The following is a 21156-nucleotide window of genomic DNA, read 5'->3' as shown; positions in this document are numbered from 1 at the left end:
GAAGAGAAAAGGGGTGTTTGGGTTTGATGTTTGACATGGGAAGAAGAACAATTCAGTGGGTGTTTGGTTGCTTCATTTTCCAGAAAAGAGAAGGGAGAACGAAGGGGGAGCTATTGTTCTTCCGGTTTGCTGGAAAACACAAGCACCAGTGTTTCTTGCCTGGAAACGAAAAAGAAGAAGATGAAACACAGAAGCGATTTGTTTTTTTTTTTTTTTTTTTTTTTTTTTTTTTTTTTTTGTGTGGTTTTAGTATTTCCTTTGTGTGTGATTGAGTATATGCTCTTTGTGTGTAGCTTTGGTTTTCGTTTGATTGTTGATTTTCTTTCATTGCTAGGTTGTGTTTGAGTGTACAATTGTATATGATATGATCTTCTCCCCTTTGAGTAGATTTTAGTTGTACAAAATCAAATATATTGTGATATTGTGTGATCTTTAGTTGATTTTACGAGCACATAATATATTTTTGCATGTTCTAGTCTTAGGTACACCCACTAACATGTGTAATTCATGATTTTCTAATTGTTATACTTGTATAGGTATTTGTTTAAGATTTTTGACAATCATCATACATAAAATACATATAGACACATATTATTAGTTTGAGACATTTGCAAGTAATGTATTAATTTAATTAACTTATCATGTATTTTAAGCTATAATGCATGGCTGAAAATTGAGTCAAAATGTATGACTTAAGGTATCAAAATGGATAATGCCATACGGGTGATGTTAAAATGGTATAAAACAACCTTCTCGAGTGCACTGATTTCAGAAAGTCAGATGGATCCTAAATCCGATATGTAGAATTCCGGGGGAAAATCTGTTTGAAGTTTCGCGATTAATAAATCTGAAAACGTCTGATTTTTCAATTTTTATAAATATTTTTATTAAAAATATTTCAATTATGAAATTAAATATTAGGCTATAGCCTGAGTCCAAAAATGCTTTCAAAATTTCGATTTGAGGTGTGCAAGTCCCTCAACGGATAGAAACGGTTTTAGCAATTTTAAGAAAATTAGTATTATACTGAGTTTGGATTCTTAAAACGATTGTATCTTTTGCATACGAACTCCGTTTTGGGCGTTCTTTATATGTTCGGAAACAGGGAAACACATACTACAAGACTGGAGTGTTTGTTTTTCTCACAACCGCTTAATACAAAATTTCAGTTTTTCAGATCCATTCCTAAGGTTGCAGTTTGAGTCATTTGATTTGTTTGCCAGATTACATATTTAGAAGTAAGATACCACATGGTATCTTATAATACTTTAATTGAATTCATTTATTTTACAAAAGATGCACTAATACTCAATGAGTCAAATTACCAAGAGACTTACTGTGAACTTGACCGTTCACAATCTTTGACCTAAATTACGGGATGTCACATTACCTCCCCGTTAAGGGAATTTCGTCTCGAAATTATTATGTTCTAGAATATTTTGTTCCACTATCATTTTGTTCCACTATCGTTTTGTTCCACTAGTGGAGGGAGCACCGTTGTATAGTTGCAGATACTTTTGTTTCATTTGATCCTCGTGTTTCCAAGTAAACTCCGATTCTCTACGAGAGTTCTATTAGACCTTTACTATAGGTATGCAACTTTGTTTGAGGCTTTTGATTTCTCGATCCATGATCTCCACCGATTCCTTCACGAAATGAAGTTTAGTGTTGACCTGGATCTCATCGAGAGGAATTACAAGGTTCTTATTAGAGAGACACTTTTGAGATTTCACACATGGGAGGTATCGTGAACTTCATTGAGTACTTGAGGTAAATTGAGTTTGTAAGCCACCGGACCAACCCTTGCCAGGATTTCAATAGGTTTGATGTAACGGGGGTTTACTTTACCTCATTTTTCTTATCTAATGAAACCGTTCCATATTGCGACCTTTAGTAGGACATGGTCTCTTATTTTGAGTTTTAAGGGTTTATGTCTCAAATCAACATTGCCTTTCTGATGACTACGTGTGGTCTTTTAATCGTTCCTTTATCTAAACGATCTTTTCCGTTGTTTCATGAATGATCTGAAGACTAGTGTGTGGAGTATCTCCAGCGTGCTTTATAGCTAATTGAGTATCTCTAGCATGATTTATAGCCAGTTAAGTATCTCCAACTTCTGCACAATATATCATAGAGCGACATCTACGTCCGTACATGGCCTCGAATGGAGCGGCGTTTATGCAAGTGTTATAAGTATTGTTATATGAAAACTCAACTAGAGTCAAGTGAGTATCCCATGCATTACCGAAGTCTATTGAACAAGCGCGGAGCATGTATTTCAGAGTTTGTATTGTTCTTTCGATATATCCATCCGTTTGAGGATGGTAGGTTGTACTCATATTGAATTTGGTTCCTAAGAACCCTTGTAATGATTGCCAAAATATGGAAGTGAATCTATTATCTCGGTCCGAGATAATAGTTATTGGCACACAATGCAATTTGACTATCTCCTTCAGATAGGTCCTGGTAAGTTTCTCCATATTGTCAAATTCTTTGATGGCTAGGAAATAGGCGGACTTAGTCAAACGGTCCACCACTACCCAAAGGGTGTCTTAACCACTTGAAGTTCTTGGCAACCTTGTTATGAAGTCCATGGTTATATGTTCCTATTTACATTCCAGGAATGACGGTTTTTGTAGTAGACTAGACAGGTCCTGGTACTCTGTTTTGATATTGGAGCAGGTCAAGCATTTACTAACATAGGTGGCAATCTCTATCTTCATGTGGGACCACCAGTAAAGCTTTTTGAGTTCGAGATATGCTTTATCAAATTCGGGATGTACCAGATATCTCGATTAATGAGCTTCATTTAAGACTAGACTCCTGACTTCACCAAACTTTAGGGTCCAAATTCGGTTCATGAAATATAGTGTTCCGTCTTCCTTGAGGTCAAATTGTTTGTCCATACCTTATAGGTTTTCTTCTACTATATTCTTGGGTTTGAGTGCTTCTAGCTGAGCATCATGAATTTGGGTAGTGAGGTTCGAGTGGATGGTTAGGCTTAGAGCCTTTACACGAAGAGGCTTTGCTCGCTCTTTCCTGCTTAAAGCATCTTCCATTACATTTTATTTTCCAAGATGATAACGAATTTCATATTCGTAATCATTTACCAATTCGACCCATCTTCGTTGTCTCATGTTGAGCTCTTTCTAGTCGAAGATGTTTTGGAGGCTTTTGTGGTCGGTGAACACTACACACATCGTTCCGTAGAAGCAGTGTCTCTAAATCTTTAAGATAAACACCACAACTCCCAACTCTAAGTCATTGGTAGTGTAGTTGGTCTTATTTGGCTTGAGTTTTCTGGATGTGAATGCAATGACTTTATTCTGTTGCATCAGTACACATCCCAACCCTTGGTGTGAGGCGTCACGAAATACTACAAAGCCTTCTGTTCCCTATGGAAGAAACAAAATTGGTGTACTGTACAACAATTGTTTCAATTTTTGGAAGGTAGACTCTTGTGTGTCTCGCCAAACGAATTTCTTGTCCTTCTGGTTTAGAGCGGTGAGAGGCATGGCTATTTTGGAGAAATTTTTAATGAACCTCTGATAATAGCCTGCATGCCCTAAGGATTGGCGTACATTGGTTGGCATTAGTGGTCTGTCCGAAGGTCATAGCCAGAAACTCGTAGTGACTGGATCGGTTCCTAAATGTTGACTTTGGAATGTCTGCTTCTTGCACTCTGAGTTGATGGTATCCAGATCTTAGATCGATCTTTGACTAGTAACAGGATCCTTGTAGCTGGTCGAATAGGTCATCGATCCTCGGGAGTGGATATCGTTTCTTGATGGCGAGTTTGTTCAACTATCGATAGTCGATGCAAATCCTGAACAATACTTCCTTCTTTTTGACAAACAATACCGGAGCTCCTTATGGAGGGAAGTTTGACCGGATAAAGATTTGTTCAAGAAGTTCTTGAAGTTGACTTAGATAGTTCTTGCATTTCCGATGGAGCCAGACGATAAGGAGATCTTGCCATTGGTGATGCACCCGAGATTAGGTCGATTCAGAATTCGATCTGTCTAACTGGAGGTCTTCAAGGCAGATCCTCTGGAAATATGTCTGGGTAATCGCACACTTTCAGAATGTCTTTAATTTCCTTAACCCTGTCTTGCATATCCACCACGTGGGCCAAGAAAGCGAAGCATCTCTTCTGCAAACACTTTATCACCTTCATGCAAGAGATGATTCTTAGATTCTTTCCTGATTTATCTCCATATATCACGAGAGTTTCATTGTTAGGTAAAGTTAGTCAGACGGATTTTACGTAACATAAGATCTCCGCTCGATATAGTGATAACCAATCTATTCGGATGATCACATCGAAACTTCCAATGGTCATAGGTATTAGGTTGACATGAAAGACATGGTTATTCAGGGTGAGAAGGCAATTAGTGAATGTTTCTAAAGTTCTTTCTAACTGGTCATTTGCTACTTCTATCATGTAAGTTTCGTTAAGTTTGCATGATTTATGGTTAATCATCCTTCTAAACATATGGAAAAATAAAGCTTCTATTAGCACCAATTGATGGGTTTTGAGCATTCTAACACTTCCTAAGTGTACATGCAACCCTAATAACCTTGGATCTATGTTTGTCTAATTATCATGCAAAGTTGAATTCCAAGGTTATATTCCTATCTAGCATACATGGGGAACAAATTTTAACTTGCATGAAAGATAGAATAACTTACCTTGTTGTTGCTTATGATCCTTGAAACCTTGTGAGCCTAGCACCCCAAGTGTGATGCCTCAAATGCTTCACACAACACCAAATGCTTTTGGAATGACTTTAGAGAGAATACACACTTCTAAAATCGGCCTAGCCCTCTTGTTTCTTATGTGTCGCCGATTTTGGTGGAAAATGGGTTTCTTATATAGTGTTGACACATCTAGGGTTACACCATGTAAACCCTAATGTGTCATGACTCTTCATTTCCATGACCCATGGGTTTGTAACTCCCATAGAGCATCCATGGAGCATCCTATGGGTGGAACCCAACTTGATAATCCATGGAGCCTCTTAGCCCACTATATAAGATATGGAAGATTTACATAATCTACCCATATATTTAATTAGTTATCTTTTGATCACTTAATTAATTCTAAATTAATTCTTGATCAAACTAATTAAATAATATTATTAATATATTAGAACTTATAATATATTAATAAACCATAAGTGTTATTTCTCTCATTTTAGTTTATCCAATTGCATGGTGCCATGCAACCCAAATGGACCATGCCGGGTCGGGTCAAGTACATACCAGAAATAGTTATGGACTTAGACACCTTATCCAACAGTCTCCCACTTGGATAAGTCTAATAACTATAACTGCAATACTTCAGGAACCGATCGGCAATCGTAGCTCTTTCAAGGTCTCTCGGAAGTGAGAAGATGATGATACGCCATTTAAGATAAGTGATCATATAATCCTCTGTTCTAGATATCAGCCGGACAAATACATGGAACAGTGTCTTACTTTGTGTCCAGCAGTTTGTTTCCCGATTTCCGATTTGTTTGACATAGAACTCAATTGAACACATCAACTTAGTTCTGACCGGGCCCGGTACATAGGTCAAAACAAAATCATCGAGGGGCCCAGATATCAGCTTCTAATCCAAGAAGGAACAGATAAACTTCGACTCATATGTTTGTTCTACTACTCATTGAATTATACACAAGAGCACGTTTTATAACATCGAGTTACCAATGCGTTTTCGTACAATCAATGCATAACCAACTCATAAGTAACAAATCATATATCTAGGTTTAAAGACTTATATGATATTACCGTCTCACGATCATTCGAGATAAATTCCATGAAGTGATTCCAGTGAGCGTGGGTTGATTCCAATGCTCAGAACTTATGAGCACTCATGAGTGTTGTAGCCATGTCCAACAACTTAGACCTATGCAACCAATCATGACAGTCTTGATTCATACCTACTTCCGACATATGACCGACTGTGGAGGTTCGAATAATATGATATACCAAACATAATTATTTTGGAAGTCAAAACATGCAAAAGAAATATAGTAAACGATCGACAAGAGATAGCAACACTTTACTCATAAATAAAACACCTTTTATTCATCATCTAATGTCAATTACACTTTACAAATTTCAAGGTTATCTAACTACTAAATCTAATATCATCCTTCAGCCCAATGCTCCGAGCATGCTGGAGATGCTTAACCCGAGTCAGTCCCTTCGTAAGGGGATCTGCTGGATTCTCATCCGATGATACCCTCTTTGCCACGAGGAGTCCTTCTTCTATTCGATGTCTGATGAAATGGTATTCTCTGTCGATGTGTCTGGATCTCCCGTGATCCCTTGGTTCCTTGGCTAAGGCAACTGCACTTTCACTATCACAGAAAATTTCCACTGGCTCTTTAATAGCTGGTACAACTCCAAGGTCTCCAATGAAGTTCTTCAGCCATATCGCCTCCTTTGCTGCCTCGCTAGCTGCTATATACTCTGATTCGCAAGTTGAATCAGCCATTGTCTCTTGCTTGGAACTCTTCCAAGAAATTGCTCCTCCATTTAAGGTAAAGACCCAGCCTGAATGAGAGCGTAAATCATCCCTATCAGTCTGAAAGCTAGCATCACTATACCCTACAACTCTCAAGTCTTCACTCCCACCGAGGGTAAGGACCCAGTCCTTAGTCCTCCGTAGGTACTTGAGGATATTCTTTACCGCAGTCCAGTGTGCCTTGCCAGGGTTCCCCTGATACCTGCTAACCATGCTCAAATAAAAGGCTACATCAGGTCGAGTACACGTCATAGCATACACGATCGATCCTACAGCCGAAGCATAAGGTATTCAACTCATTTCTGCTATCTCAGCCTCAGTACTAGGGCTTTGTGTCTTACTCAATCTGGCGTTACTCTGGATGGGTAACTCTCCTTTCTTGGAGTCCTGCATGCCGAATCTCTTCAGCACCTTATCCAAGTAGGTACTCTGACTAAGTCCAATTAGTCTTTTACTCCGGTCTCTCAAGATCCTTATCCCTAGAATATAGGCAGCTTCTCCTAGGTCCTTCATAGAGAAACACTTCCCAAGCCAGGACTTAACTTCCTGCAGAGTTGGGATGTCATTTCCTATGAGTAGTATGTCATCCACATACAATACCAAAAAGCTAACTATACTCCCACTAGCCTTGACATATACACAAGATTCATCTTCACTCCTAGAAAATCCAAATTCCTTGACTTTCTCATCAAAGCAAAGATTCCATCTGCGAGGTGCTTGCTTTAACCCATAAATGGATTTCTCAAGCTTACACACTCTATTAGGGTACTCTGTGTTGACAAAACCCTCTGGCTGACTCATGTAAACATCCTCAGCCAACTTTCCATTAAGGAAAGCGGTTTTGACATCCATTTGCCATGTTTCATAGTCATGAAATGCGGCTATGGCTAACAGAACCCTAATAGACTTAATCTTGGCCACTGGAGAAAAGGTCTCATCATAATCAACTCCCGGAGTTTGTGAGAAACCCTTTGCAACCAGTCGTGCTTTATAAGTGTGTACATTACCATCCATGTCGGTCTTCTTCTTGAAGATCCATTTGCACCCTACAGTCTTACGACCTGGTACATTCTCAACCAAGTTCCAAACTTGATTGTCATACATGGACTGTATCTCGCTGTCCATTGCCTCTTTCCACTTGGCTGACTCAAGGCCTGCCATGGCTTCCGCGTAACTGTTAGGTTCATCCAGACCTATCAGTGTCTCATCACTGATAAGTGTATCACCTTCCGCAGTAATATGGAATCCATAGTAATGCTCAGGTGCATTCCTAACCCTTGTGGAACGCCTCAGAGGTACAGACTTGTCAATTGGCTCAACAGGAGTTTCCTCCTCAAGTTGAGTGCTAGGGTTTGAAGTTCCTTCACCACTTGACTCTTGAATTTCTTCAAGGTCAACTTGCCTCCCACTGTCTCCTTGGCTTATGAACTCTCTCTCTCGAAAGAAAGCCCTCCTAGCTACAAAGACCACATTCTCACTAGGTCTGTAGAAGAGGTAACCAAAGGATTTCTGTGGGTAGCCGATGAAAATACACCTCTCACTTCGAGGTTCGAGCTTATCATGAGTCTCGCGTCTCACGAAAGCCTCGCAACCCCAAATCTTAATGTGGTCTAGTTTGGGTACTTTACCAGTCCACATCTCATGAGGAGTTTTGGCAACTTTCTTTGTGGGAACTAGATTAAGGATATGGGCGGCAGTCTCTAAGGCATACCCCCAAAATGAGATTGGTAGCGAAGCTCGACTCATCATGGAACGAACCATATCCAACAAGGTTCGATTACGCCTCTCAGCTACACCATTCAACTGCGGTGTCCTGGGAGGTGTCAATTGTGAGACAGTCACACATTCCCTAAGATATTCGAGGAACTCTGAACTAAGATACTCACCACCTCGATCGGATCGAAGCATCTTAATGTTCCTGCCCAATTGATTCTCGACTTCCTGTTTAAACTCTTTAAACCTCTCAAAAGTCTCTGACTTATGCTTGATTAAGTAGACATATCCATATCTACTGTAATCATCAGTAAAAGTTAAATAATAACGATTAGCATCCCTTGTGGCATGTTTGAAGGGCCCACACACATCCGTGTGTATAAGATCCAACAAACCTTTACCCCTCTCACAAGAACCTGTGAAGGGTGACTTTGTCATTTTTCCAAGTAAGCATGATTCGCAACTATCATCTGACTTTAGGTCAAATGACTCCAATACTCCATCCTTTTGGAGTTGGCCTATGCGTTTCTTGCTTATATGTCCAAGACGACAATGCCATAATGATGCTTTATCCAAGTTATTATTATGATTAACAGAATCAATACACAATACATTGTTTCCTAAGTTATCAACCACAGATACAGTTTCATACACACCATCACAAGGTAATGCTTTAAAATAAAGAACATTATTAAAGAAAGCATTAATCGAACCAACTTCATTATCAAATGAAAAGGTGAAACCTTGTTTATACAATGCATGAAAGGAAATAATATTTCTTGCCATTTCTGGCGAATAACAACATTTATTCAAATCTAAACTAAACCCACTACTTAGCGATAAAGTATAAACTCCAATCTTGGTGACAGGTACAACTTTCCTATTCCCCATGATTAAGTTTATTCTTCCATGCTCCACATTCTCAATTCTTCTTAGTCCCTGTAAATCAGAACAGATATGAATACCACAACCGGTATCAAGGACCCAAGAGTTAGAATAGGGTGAGTTATTAGATAAGATAGTGTAAATACCTGCATGGTTGGGTTTGTTGGATTAATGTCTAAGTCCATAACTATATTTGGTATGTACTTGACCCGACCCGGCATGGTCCATTTGGGTTGCACTTCACCGGCACAATATATATGGATAGTCTTTTGAGAATAGTATATTTATGATTTGTATTAATATATTATAAGTTCTAATATATTAATATGGAATCATATTATTTAATTAGTATTGATCAAGAATTAATTTAGAATTAATTAAGTGATCAAAAAGAACTAATTAAATATGGACTCTTATATATATGGAATGGGCCAAGTTCATTTAGGTTGGGCTAAGCTTTCATGGATGGTCCATGGAGCTTTTAACCCATGGATCCTATGTAAATGAAAGGTCATGTGTATTAGGGTTTACATGGATGTAACCCTAATCCTCCATAATATATAAAGGGGTCATTAGCTCACAAAATTGGCACACGTGTGTGAAAATAAGAGTGGGCCGATTTTAGTGTGCATACATATTCTCTCAAGTTCTTCCAAGGTGTTTTGGTGATTTGTGATTCCATTTGAGGCTTCTACACTATTGGGGCTAAGCTTTTTGTTGTCTCATCTTAACTATTGCTTAAAGCTTCATGTTGTTTTAATTCACTGTTAATCCCTCAACCCAAGAAACAAAGTACCAAACAAGATCATAAGACCATTCGGTGAGGGTCAAACGATGTCCATTTGAGCTGAAAATTTACAAGAGTCCTACCAACTCGTTGATCTTCGATCTCAGAAAAAATAAACTGATGTGGACATGTTTTGATATGACTTTTGGCCTCAAGAACAGAAGAGCAGGAGGCTGTCCAGCAGCCTATCTTGGCAGCCCAAAATGCAATTAAAAAACCATCATCGTATTTTATTTGGGCAGGAAAGGAAAGATACGAATGAGCACAAATGTGAGTCCACTTTGGTGATTTATTCAGCAGCCCATTACAATTTAATTTGCCCATTTTTCTTGTGTGGGGTAGGGTAGAAATGCACCAAGTAGAAGAAATAAATAGGCATCACATTTCATTTAAGCCAACACGAGCTAAGGGACGATACGCCTAGAGCTGAGAATGGGTCGACTTGTGTTGGATTTGGGTTCAATCCATTTATTAATTGGGTTGAAGATTTCAACCCAACCCAACTTGTTTATTTAAATGAGTTGATATTTTCAATCCAACTTAATCTTTCAGATAAATGGATTGTCACCGGGTTGACTTATTTACGTATTTATTAACCCAACCTATTAATAAATTGATTAAACCTGAGTTTACCCATTTACAATAAAGTAAGTAAATAAATTAACTAAAGTTTATACCATTTAAATTAGATCCAAACTTAAATAAAATTTCAAAATATGTCAAAAACACAATCCAAATTCACAAATACAAATAAATGTTCAAATAACATTAAAAATAATTAATTCAAAGTGATTTTAGAGATTGGCTACTGTTGTCGATGCCAAAAAAAAAAGATAGGAATTAAGATTGCATTTTTTTTAAAACATGAATAATAACACAACATTATAATTTATAAAGTAATACTTAGATTAATACATCGTAATATTTAAATAATTATTAAATTAAATATATATTAAAGTTAAATGGTTGGTGGGTTGAAAACAAGTTGATAACTTTTACCCAACCCAACTTATTTAATTAAATGAGTTAGACGGGTTGACCCATTTAATTTAAATGGGTTGAAAATCTCAACCCAACCTGCTAATGTTGGGTTGGGTTGCTGGGTTGGGTCGATTTTTGCCAGCTCTAGATACGACAAATTTTTTGTGTCTTATATTTCTTTGCTTACTTTTATTTTTTGAACTTAAACAATATTATCATCGATATTTATATTATGATTTTATTGTCTCGTAATTAGTTATTTTTTTAAAGATTAGATTAGGTTAATTTCACTAGTACAAAAATGACCTACGGACACACCATAAAAGTATGACCATATGCGTATAGTGACATTTTATTTTTTCACTGAAAGTGTGACGGAAGGTGACGCCATCGTATGGGTCTTATGGTCACTTTAAAATGTAGTGTCCGTATGATATGAAAAAATGTAGTCGTATTATAAAGGTGTGGCTATTGGGTAGGGAATTTTGTTGCTAAAATCAATCATTTTATCCAATATTGTGGCGTTAAACCGTCAGTAGACACATTTTTTAGTAATTGTAGTGACTGTTTATCAGCAACTGACGACATACATTTTGTTTCAATGTGGCGTTTTGCTAATAAACTGTCACCCAATTCAAAATTTATTAACACTATTGGGTATCTTTTGCAGACATGCAACTACGGTGAACATGACGATGTTCACTAAATGACCACAAATAATTAATTTCATAAGTGGCGATATGCAAATAATTAGTCACAAAAACAATATTTGATTGTAACTATTGCTCATACAACAGTCACATGAGTTTATTGTTAGTGTGGTCGTACCTATTATTTAGCCACTTGAAAGATTGTTTATTGAGTTTTTAGTCACATTCATTTAAAAAAAATATGGTAAAGTGTTGTAATCAAGCATTTTGTCCAAAAATTGTGACTATAAACTCTTTATAGACGTACATACATTTTTTATAGTGACTACTGTTCATCTAACAACCACATGAATTTATTGTTAGTGAGATACTTTCAATTATTTAGTCATACATAATAAATTAAACCATGACATAACATTACTCATAGTCACAATAAATTTTTTATCACGACTATTGTTACTTGTAGTCATACATAATATAATTCAATTATCACTATTAAGTGCTTATAATCATTGTTTTTTTCTTTTATCAATACTATTATTATTTTTAGTCACACGCTTATATTTTAAAATGAAAATATACAATACAATGTAAACAAAAAACAAATTTTTATTAATAATAATTCAAAATTCTTACAACAAAACAAATCCAAAATTTTTAAAAAAAAAACTAATGAAATATACACAAATATTAAACCTAAAAATAAAACTTCTATATTGTTTTCTTAATAACATTGATCCTTATCTTGCTTTATCTGATTTGTTGCCTTCGTCATTTCATTAAAAACTCAATCCATAAATACAAACCTTCTATTGCCAAAGCTCATTCACCCAAGATTTGGCGTGTCATTAATTCCTGACATGACCACACCATGCCAGATTCCATAATGAATATCAAAAACATACAAAATAAGAACCTACAATTAAGAACTAATTGTTAGTCATTTTTACATGATTCATTTCACCAACAATGTCATAACTGCATAGACAAACTTAATATAATATCACGCATTAGACTTTTATCACCATGGAACGAAGATTAACATATAAAATAAAATCATGGGTACTCACTTTACACAAAAGAGAACCTTAAAGAGATAGCATAACAATCATGATCATGGCTAATAAGTGGTTTGAAACATTTATTCATGAGACTGAAACTAATTGAAGTGGTGGGGCATAAATATTTGAAAAAAATTGGCAACAAAATTCAAGACAAACCAAAAGAAGGATGGTTTCAAAAAACAGTCAATCAACATCTTCCAATTCAGTAAAATAAAGTCAATTATAGAGCTTGAAGCTCTAATACAATATCGACACAAAACTATATGTATTCTTATTCTCAAAACATGTCATCAAATTAACATCATATCAATGATTGATGCTTAATTAGGAAAAAGAAATATCATTTATCTCATGTGTCAGAAACGCATACTACAAGGCTTTTTTCAAGAGAAAGCAAACAATGCATACTACATTCTTCAACTCCTAATGGGAACAAAAAGTAAGCACAATTAGAACTTTTATATTAGTAAAAGTTGATACACACCTTGCAAATGCTTACCAACCAAACTCTTCCTTTAGCTTTCTTTTATGCTCCATGATTAAGGAGAATGTTTGGTTGATGCCTCCTGTTTTGGCTGAGCATGAGAGCCTATGTAGATCCACCAACTATATATGCCTCAAAAAGTTGACTCCTAGAAAGTTTCACAAGTCCTAATCTTGGAGGCAGCTTCAACCGGTAAATAATCTCTAATACTACTCAACATTGCTGCAAAATGGGTAGTAAATATGTAACTGATACATTTTTTAGCTTAAAATAATGAGTTATAACCATTCTTACTCACAAGCTCACTAGTTTTGTCCAATTTCCTATAAAATCAGGAATCTTTCCAGAAAAAGGGATGTCTGAACCCAATCTGAAAAGCAACAACATATCTCATAGTAAGCAAAAAATTAGAAGTTATATTTGATTTTCACTTATACTAAAAAAAGGTAAATTGCATGAAATAACAACAAACTTTACTCTTTTTACAGATATAGGCAAAATATTTTATCTTTTACACAATAATATTAACTTTATTTTAACTTTTAACTATAATAACAACAAAGTTACAGAATTCCCATAATGCCCTTTTACTAAAAGATGTTTCTGTTTGCTTGTAATTACTTTCCTGCCCCTTATACAATCAGTGAGATGTAAGTATGTTGCTGTCATGGGAAAGAAATAAAGTACATTACGTATATTGGTAGTGAGAGCAAAATACATTAATAAAAATTCGATGATTTTCCCATAAAAAATAAAGAGAATATATAAGAGAGAGAGAGAAAAATTATATATGACAATCAAATTTTGGAGGTTGGAAAATGTAGAGGGAATCCCGCCACCAGCTCGACAACTGCAAATTTTATATTAAATCGGATATTTGATTATATTATATGCTCGTTGCGTATATAATTTATATATTTTAATAGTAATATACAATTGCTGCAAGTTGACTAGGTTTCCAAGTTTTGGGGGAGGACTTCCTGAAAAATTGTTGGAACTTATATACATTAAAAAAAGACAACATAACATGTCGTTTATGTAAATAAAAAAATTAGTTTATAAACAAAGAGTAAAAGAATTATAAATACAACAGAGTTCTTTCTAATTTATAAAAATTAACTAAGAAAAATTTCACTAAACTTGCATACAAAATGACATTAAAAGGCACTCACAACATAACTAAACAACCTTGATACTTTCCTTCCTTCCTTCCAACTTCTTCGCAGTTTGTCTATGCTCCTTACAACCAGGGCAATACGTTATAAAATCATTAAACAACAAAAATCAATAACAATAAACAATTTTTAAGATATAAATAAATAATCCCAGACAAGAAAAGAACGAGACGGATTATTGTTTAGTTTTTTTTAACACTGACACCTGGTTTATTCACCATGGGAAGATCATTGAGGTAATTTTCATCGTATAAATCATGTTCCTTTTCAGTCCAATCCAACAAAACTTTAACCATTTTGTAAAGATATGACAGGGAGGCCGATTTTAAGCACTTTCAGCAAGAATTAACCAATATCAGCAAGAATTTTAAGCATTTCAGCAACATTATAATACCAATTACAGCAAGATTTTAGCATTTCAGCAAGATTATATACCAATTTCAGCAAGATTTTAATCATTTCAGCAAGATTATATACCAATTTCAGCAAGAATTTTAAGCATTTCAGCAACATTGTATGCCAATTACAGCAAGATTTTAAGCATTTCAGGAAGATTATATACCAATTTCAGCATGATCTTAAGCATTTCAGCTAGATTATATACCAATTTCAGCAAAAATTAACCAACTTCAGCAAGAACTTTAAGCATTTCAGCAACATTATATACCAATTACAGCAAGATTTTAAGCATTTTAGCAAGATTATATACCAATTTCAGTAAGAAATTAACAAAATCAGCAAGAACATTAAAAAATCAATTTCTAAAAAAAAATCAAAAAATCAACTATTTTTTATGATACCATATGCTCAACGTTAAAGTACATCATGAGAATTGCACTTGTGGATAGTGGATGCATAGTCAAGCTCAGAAAAACTTAACCATAACGCATAGAACTTGTGATAAGCTCTAGAGTTGCTTATGAGGGACTATTCATATCAATAATTAAAATGTAGCCTCATTGAAGTCCATGAAATCCAAAATTTAGGTCAGGAAAATTAGAATCTTGAATTTATGCTCAAAATAATAAACATGAGCATGTGTGTGTGGTGGTGTGTGAGACAGATCAAAATGGGATCAAGAAGCAGAAAAGTAGGGGAGAAGGATGTCGCACATGAACAATCAAAGAAGAAGAAGAAGAAGAAGAAAAAAAAAGGGAGAAGGAACAAAGCGTACCTGAGATGCTTAGAGAGAAGTGGGGATCGAGGAAAGAGGAGGAAATCATGATTAAAACCTGTATGGTTTTTCTGGTTACAGTTTTACAGAGGAGAAGAGGAGAAGATTCAAAATCAAAATCAAAGGTATGAATAGAGTAGAAATAAGAACGTGGATCTTGTCTTTGACATTATTAATGGTGTCGTTGCTCTCGACCTAGAGAGGGGCGGTTTTTCCGTTTAGGGTTTTATCACAGGAATGTGAAGCATGAGCCCCCATGACGTTACTATTTAGAATTTACAGAGAGAAGGGAGGGACGGAATGCAGGTCGTGTGTGGGTGGAGATCTAGAGGAGAAAATTCAGAGGTAGACGAAGGCGGCGGGGTACTTGAAATTTTTGGGTTCCCTCCTTAGATATATCAAAGAGGGGCCGCGCGTATTGAAATTTTTGGGCTCCCTCCTTATTATTTATTTATTTTTTATTTTTTTTGGTTTTTTCGGAAATTATTTATGTTGAGGTAACTTTACAAAACTATCATTCAATTTTTTTCATTAATTTATACAACCCTTTAATTGCAAATAAAGCAATGTAATTTTGTAAAATAGCATGATTGACCTTTTTGTTCATTTTTAATTCTGCCAAATGATATCAAAGAACAAAATGGTCAAATTTACGAGTCGTCCAAAAAGTGTAAAGTTGTCATTTTTTTGTATAATAACTTAACCAGGAAACAATTTTAGTTTTACATCAACAAATTTTCATTTTATGAAGACTATTCTTTAAACTTACAAACACAATAGTACAACCAGAATGAACATTATATAAATATAGTAACATATTCAATAAACGACCCATAATTATACCGATAAGACATTATTGTTCTTTTATAACTATATTTACATATAGACACATATAATAACTGTAATCATAACTAAATGCTACCTACACTCACAAATATTTGTTTCTTCTCAAAGTCAATTCATCATATTTTGACACACCTAATAAAAGGTACATGACCATAAACAACCAATACTAACTTGTTTTCTTACGTTTACTAAGTACAACTAGTACAGAACCGCCCTATGGACACATAAATATTTAGTGTGACCATATGTATCACATTTTAGCTACTTTGTTTGGTATGTGTCTAAAAAGTCGTCAGGTTATAAACACACATACAATTGCCTCATGTCACAATACGTTTATCTATTGTCTCTTATAAAAAAAAGGTATGACAATGATAATCGATACATGTGGTTGATTGTGACCTATGGCCTCAGTGTTCGAGTGTGACTAATATTTGTTACATTTGATATAATTAAGTGTGGTTAAAGTTTTGATTATCTATATAATGGCCACACAAACTAATTTAATTGTATCCAAAAACAGTCTCTAAATTTTTTTAGTGACCTTTGGCCACACTTTTAATAAAAAGTGTCACAGGCCGTTTTTCGGAAAGTGTGATTGTATGTCATTTTTGTACTAGTGTTTCTACTTTGATTTGCGATGGAGTTTTTGGAGCAACAAGAAGTGACGATTTCAAAAAGTTATGGTTATCTTCATTTGAGAGTCGGCATTGATATAATTTTCTATATTTTTATTATTATTGTGCATAGTTAGTTTTTATTTCCAATTGTGTGAATCTATAGAACAATTAATATTAGAAGTAATTTTGTGTGGGTTTTGATGATATTCTATGAAAGTATTTTCGAGTAAAACATCTATTTAGGCTCATATGTCTTTAATCATGAGTTTAGATATGTGAATGTTTAATTAGTTGGTTAATTTATTGATTACGTTATAGATTGTCCAATTAACAAGCAACAAATGGTTCTTGTGTTTGTTTTCTTTTCATACAATCATGAAAATATTTTATCCAACATGTTAGTGAAAACATTTTGAATCCTCTTAGCTTTGGTGACTTTTAAATATTAATGCTAGTTAATTTTCATTAATTAAATGCTCCATGGAAATTGTGACTTTAACTAAGAAAATATTAATTAAATGCTCCATGGAAATTGTGACTCTAACCATTGTATTAACTAAAAAAAGTCTAGGTAATATCAAAGTTCTTCGATTGCTATAGCCAAATTAGGATCCATCAAACTCATTGCACCACAAAATTATGATAATTAGTCAACTAATTGATCTTGTGATTTATCCCGGTATTCAAACATTTTGTTTTATAGATTTTATACTTCTGCATTTTAGTCATTTTTGTAAATTAGTTTTTATCACATTTAACATTTTGAAAACCCAATATAATTTTATATTTTTATTTTGTAGAAACCGAATGCATAAATTTGATTCGAACCAATCCATAAGGATCAATCCCTATTACCGCTACTATAATTCATTTTGTGTTGCATCATATTTAGGTTTTTTATTTGGTGGTCTCGACAGCCACCGACGACCTTAAGGAGGAGTTGACCGAAAATGATACCAACCTCGATGAAGGGAACTCGAATATTGGGGGTAGCGGTGTTGGTGATGACTTTCTAAAGTTGTTAGAAGAAGTACAAAAAGAATTATAACCTTTTTGTACTTCATTTTCGTCTCTCGACTTTATTGCAAAGATGTTGCATATCAAGGTGAACAACAAATGAACTAATAGTTCTTTTGATCAATTGTTCCAGTTGTTGCAATCAACATTTCTGAAAGAAAACAAAGTTCCCCCTTCACATTATAAAACCAAAAAGAATCTTATAAGATTAGTTTGGGCTATGAATTGATACATGTGTGTAAAAACGATTGTTCTCTTGTAAAATTCATAAAAATCACAATAAATTTAAACTTTTAAAAATCAACCCAAATTCATAAAATGTTTACAAAATAGTTTTCAAAACATTTTCCAACATCAGAGTCTCCCAAACTGGACAAAAGCTGATGAGGTCTCGACTCTGAATCTCAGCTCTAACTGTCACCTATTCCAACCAAATGACCAATCTTAATCAAAATTCCAAAATTTCCAAAATACCCTTAAGTCAAACATGGTCAAAGTCAATGTCAAATTGGTCGGTATATCGCCGACCTGTAACTCCAACTCCTATTGGCGCCAGTTGGCATAACTCTTCTGCCGACTCTGAGCTGTCTGTAGTCTCTGCCTGATCTGCTGGATAAGCTCCGTGTTCTGAAGGATTACTTCGGTCCTTCCCATAACCGTGTGACCAACCTCTCCCCAACAAACTGGGGCGTGACATCTCCGACCATACAAGAGCTTAAATGGCGGAGCACCAATGCTGGAGTGATAACTGTTGTCGTAGGAGAAATCTGCAAGAGGTAGGTAGGAATCCCAGCTCCCACCAAAATCAATAGCATAGGGCCGCAACATATCCTCAAGGGTCATTATAGTCCGCTCACTTTGGCCTTCAGTCTGCGGATGAGATGCAATGTTGAAATGTAACCTTGTGCCCAGTTCCTCATGGAACTCCTGCCAGAAACAGGAAGTGAACTAAACATCGCGGTCTGAAACAATAGAGACCAGAACCCCATGATGAGCAACGATCTCCCAGACATACACATCGACCAACTTTTCGGCCGAAGAGCTCTCCCGGATGGCCAAAAAGTAGGCACCCTTGGTCAATCGATCCACGATGACCCATATATCATCACAAACCTTTGCCGTCTTCGGATACTTGGTGATAAAATCCATGGTGATATGTTCCCATTTCCACATGGGAACCTCCATAGGTTGCAGCTTTCCATGCGGCCTCTGATGCTCGACCTTGACCATCCTATAGGTCAAGCACCTCTCGACATACCAGGCTATCTCCCTCTTCATACACGACCACTAGTAACTCAATCTCAAATCCTGATACATCTTGGTGGCTCACGGGTGTATAGAGAAGCGAGACTTATGAGCCTCCTCCAACACTGTCTACCTGATCCCACCAGAAACTGGAACCCAAACCCGACCACACCGAGTCAATAACCCTCGACTATCAGTGATGAACATGTCGACCTCACCCTTGATCCTTTCCTGTTTCCATTTCTCCTTCCAAACTCCCTCTACCTGTGCCTCTCTGATTAATCCCAAAAGCAGAGAATCGAGGATATCCTCATACACACTTCCCCGACTGGAGACCCAGCCAACTTGCGGCTCAATGTATCCGCTACCACATTTGCTTTACCCGGATAGTAAAGGATCTTGCAGTCATAATCATTGACCACGTCCATCCACACGTGTTGCCTCATGTTCGGGTTTGCCTGATGTATAATATATCTCAAACTCTTGTGATATGTGTAGACAGTACAACAGACCCCATGAAAATAATTTCTCCAAATCTGTAGGGCAAACACCACTGCCCCCAACTCTAGATCATGTGTGGGATATCGTGTCTCATGCGGCTTCAACTATCATGAATCATAAGCGATCACTCGTCCTCTCTACATAAGAACTGCCCCCAAACCGGTGATGGATGCATCACAGAATACCACAAAATCCTCGACTCCCTTCGGGAGGGTCAATACCAAGGCCTCACATAACCTCTGATGAAGAGTCTCAAATGTCGACTGCTGCTCAAGGCCCCATCGAAAATCCAATCCCTTCCTCGCCAGACGAGTGAGGGGTACCGCAATCTTGGAGAAATCCTCAATAAATCTATGATAATACCCTGCCAAACCCAAGAAACTCCTGATCTTTGAGGGGGATTTCGGAACATCCCACTGCATCACATCCCCGATCTTGGTCGTATCGACCAAAATTCCATCCTGGTTAATGAGGTGCCTAATGAACTGGACCTCTCTTAACCAAAACTCGCACTTCGAGAACTTGGCATAAAGTCGTTCCCGCCTCAAAACCCCCAGAAGCTCGCGAAGGTGATCCTCATGCTGCTCTCTGGTCTTGGAATACACCAAGATATCAACAATAAACAAAATGACGGATCGGTCGAGCATCGGCCTGCACACCTGATTCATCAAATCCATGAAGATAGCAGGCGCATTGGTGAGCCCAAATGGCATCACCACGAACTCGTAATGCCTATAACGACTGGAACGTGGTCTTCTCCACATCCTCCTATCTCACTCTCACCTGATGATAACCAGACTCAGATCTATCTTGGAGAACCAAGATGCACCCTACAACTGATCAAAGAGGTCATCAATCCGCAGAAGAGGATAACGGTTCTTCACCGTTAACTTGTTCAACTCCCGGTAATCAATGCACATCCGGTGTGAACCCTCATTCTTCTTGACAAATAGTATCAGCGCTCCCCACAGAGAACTTGTAACATTCGAACCTTGTAAGATTTCCCTTTAACCCTTTCTAAATAAAATTCTTGCATTTGGGCCTCTGGCTAGTATGCGGGGCGTACTAGCTAGATCATGGTCATGGGTATCAACCATGTACACTGGGCGTACGTGGGTTACGATGGGCGTACACTGGCTTGGGACAAACCCTAATTTTTAGGGTTTGTGCCCTATTTAAGCTTCTTTAACCCACCTTTTGGACATTTTAGACTAGCCTCCATATCCTCAAACCCTAATTTCATCCCTTAGCCCTTGTGTGGTGCTTTTGAGCTCTTGTAAAGATCCTTGTTGTGTTTTGTGCATCTTGAAGTGGTAGAAGAAGAAGATTGAAGACTCATCCTTTGGAGAAGAGCTTAGAGATCCATATTTAGCATCTCCGTTTTGTGACTTTTGAGGTATAAAGTACATAACTTGTCAACTCTTTGTATAGATATTCTTTTGGGCTTATTTATGGCTATTTTGGTCCCTTTTGGTTGGT

General features: G+C 36.4%; 1 long non-coding RNA gene across 6 annotated transcripts; it reads right to left on the bottom strand.

Moving 5' to 3' along the window:
• Positions 1-12142: 12142 nt before the first annotated feature.
• LOC145123733 (uncharacterized) lies at positions 12143-15803 on the bottom strand. 6 transcript variants are annotated; one of them, XR_013715270.1, is made up of 5 exons: positions 15449-15803; positions 14272-14338; positions 13398-13469; positions 13100-13321; positions 12143-12467 (listed from the first exon to the last, which is right to left on the bottom strand). It is a non-coding gene; the product is annotated as an uncharacterized LOC145123733 (long non-coding RNA). The 6 variants fall into 6 exon arrangements; XR_013715273.1 differs by having other exon boundaries at positions 14288-14338; XR_013715271.1 differs by having other exon boundaries at positions 14272-14330.
• Positions 15804-21156: the final 5353 nt, after the last annotated feature.

This window comes from Lactuca virosa, chromosome 7 (assembly GCF_052849685.1).
Source record: "Lactuca virosa cultivar CGN04683 chromosome 7, Lactuca_virosa_CGN04683_v6, whole genome shotgun sequence".
NCBI lineage: Eukaryota > Viridiplantae > Streptophyta > Magnoliopsida > Asterales > Asteraceae > Lactuca > Lactuca virosa.
This window is presented reverse-complemented; position numbering and strand designations above follow the sequence as displayed.